Raw genomic sequence first — 3,100 nt, forward strand, 5'->3', positions numbered from 1 at the left:
TAATCAATAAATTCCTTTAAAACCCAAAAATACTTCTCTGAAATTTCAAGTTAGACACATAATTAAACCAATTGTCACTTACAACCAATGGTACACCTGTATGTTTCAGGGCGGCGCTATATGCCATAGGGTTTTTAATAACTAACTTTTCTAAAATGCATCATCAGCAGGACTTTCGTCCAAAGCACCTCCATAAAGCTAGAACCCACAACCTTTCAGTTAGCACTTTAATCCACACACCATTCACACCACCCAGTAAATACAAAGTCAGAACCTTTGCTGAAGAAATAATGTAAGAACCGTCACTATTAATGACGTGTTCATCAAAGTCTGGACTTTGGTTCAGAAGGTGGTTACCAGGGAATAATTATGAGAAGATTGGTCAATGTAAATGGCAGATAATTTACCCATAACACAATACAGGAAAGTGTGCCTCAAAGGCACTAACCCTTACAATGTACTACCCTGTCCTGACCAGGGATGTGAATAATCTTGTCCTCAGCCAGAGTGCATTGAGAAGTAGATTGCAGCAGATATAGTTAAGTTAAATTCAGCATCCTACTCCCTTTTAACTCATTTATAACTTGTTCTAGTCTTATTATTTTCTGCTATCTTTTGAATTGGGGGTTTTCCTCTGTTTAATTTTATTGTTGAGTTTTTATTGATATGCTTTGTTCGTATGAAATGCAGGATAGGTAAATCTATAGAGACACTACTAGATTATTAGGTCCTTGGGGTTATGACAGGGAAATTGGGGGAAAATGGAGAGCTAATAATAATAAACACAAGAATAAAGAAAATGTTCTAAAATTGAAGATAGTGATGATTGCACACCTTGTTTTTAATATATTTAATATATAATGTACATGAATTATATGCAAATGAAATAGTTAAATAAACAAGCTTTTGGCTGTGAATTATAAACAAAAGTGTGTGAAACAAAGTCTGACCATCTTCACTTCTAAGGATCATTCTGCTTGTGTTTCTTCCATGAAAGATTCATTTGTTCTTCTGACAGTTCATGGTATTTTCAATATTCTTCACCAGCAACTTAATTCAAATTCATCAATCAAATGGAAAACGTGTTCATCAGAGTTGTATTCTGTCACAATAATTATTCAGTCTGTAGATGAGCAAATCCTCCAAGAAGCTGGACTATATGAAAAATAGCATAGCATCCGGATTCGGGGGAAGTCTTATTAACAACCTGCAATATGCATATGGAAGAATCTTACTTGCTGAACGCTGAGAAAGCTTGAGACATTTGCTGATAAAGATCAAGGATTGTTGCCTACAATTCATTGTTTTTTAAAAATCTGCATATCTGGACTGAAAGAGAAAACAATATAAATTCTTTATTCAGGTGAAAAGGGGAAATGCCTCTAATATTTTGCTCTCATCCTTTAAATATTAATAATATTTTCAAGTCGATTTGGGGTATTAATTTTCTGCTTCATCATCCTGTGCATATAATAAAATGATGAACTGTTTCTCTTAATAAGAATCAAAATACAGAATAGATTTTTGTCACATTTAGAAGTTCATTTATAATGCTTCAATTTTGTTGTTGTCATCTTGTTTGTCTTTTTCAGTTTGTTTTGCAAGAGCAGATTTATGATAATCCATAGTATTCCAGAAAATTCATTCGGCTATTGTTATGTTATCTTCCTATAATTCACTTTACTTTGATTTTTAAGTGAATATTTCAGATAATAAATTTTATCAAGTTTCTTAACTAAGGTGAACATGAAAAGAAGATATTTTCTCAGAAAGATTAATGGGAAAAGGAAGAAGAAGTTTGGATTATACAACTACAATATATTGATTCTGCTTGGTGATGTCGAATATTAATTTTTAAAATGATAAAATTCAATTTGTTTATTGACTCTGCATTAAAGGAGGGTGTTACAGATTGAATTGCATACCCTCCAAATACGTGTCATGTTGGCTAGGTTATGAGTTCCAGCAGTAAGTAATTACCCTCCATTTTGCGATCTGCTGTAATTATCCCTAGCTTATAAATGCTAACCTCTATGTAGTCAATAGCACTTATGAGGTGTGATAGTCTAGAGCAGTGGTTCTCAACCTTCCTAATGCCACGAACTTTAATACAGTTCTGCATGTCGTGGTGACCCCCAACCATGAAATTATTTTCATTGCTGCTTCATAACAGTAATTTTGCTACTGTTATGAAGTGTAATGTAAATATATTATATGCGGGATGTATTTTCATTGTTACAAATTGAATAGAATTAAAGCATAGTGATTAATCACAAAACAATATGTAAGTATATATTGTGAAATATTTATTTCTAATTATAAATAAATGAAATTTTGTCTTGAACCATGGTGTAGCATGGGTAACAGTCTTCACACTGGAACTTGTATGTCGGCGTATCTGCATGTGGGCGGACCTGCCTGGAGTGGTATAGAGGAGCAGTGGCTCGCTTCCCAAGGTCATCAGAAACATGTGTTTTCCAATGGCCTTAAGCGACCCCCATGAAAGGGTCATTCGATCCCCAAAGGTGTAGCGACCCAAAGGTTGAGAACCACAGGTCTAGAGGATTAGGTTACATCCCGAATGAGTCACTTTTGAGATATAAAAGGATTATACCAGAAACAGAGAAGGACCTACTACAACCAGGAAAGAAGAACCTATAGCAAAGCATGTACTTTGAATCTGGAAACCCTCTGCAGGTTACCTCCTAGATGAGAGGTCACACAAGGAAGCCCTTCCTCTAGTCCTGCACTCAGAATTTGGACTTGTAGTCTCCTAATCTGTGAGTAAATAAAATTCATGTTTGTTAAAGCCATCCAGTTGTGACATTGATGTTGTTTGGTGCCATCAGGTCAGCCCCAACCCATAGCGACCATATATACAACAGAAAGAAACACTTCCCAGGCATGCATCACCCTCACGATTATCCCTGTGCTTGAGCTCATGACTGCAGCTACTTCATCCATCCATATTGCTGAAGGCCTTCCTCTTTTTCCCTGCCCTTCTACTTTTATAGGCATGAGGTCCTTCTCCAGAGACTGGTCTCCCCCAACAACATGTCGAAAGTGTATAAGAAGAAGTCTTGCCATTTTTGCCTCTAAG

This window comes from Tenrec ecaudatus, chromosome 2 (genome assembly GCF_050624435.1).
Source record: "Tenrec ecaudatus isolate mTenEca1 chromosome 2, mTenEca1.hap1, whole genome shotgun sequence".
In the NCBI taxonomy this organism is placed as follows: domain Eukaryota; kingdom Metazoa; phylum Chordata; class Mammalia; order Afrosoricida; family Tenrecidae; genus Tenrec; species Tenrec ecaudatus.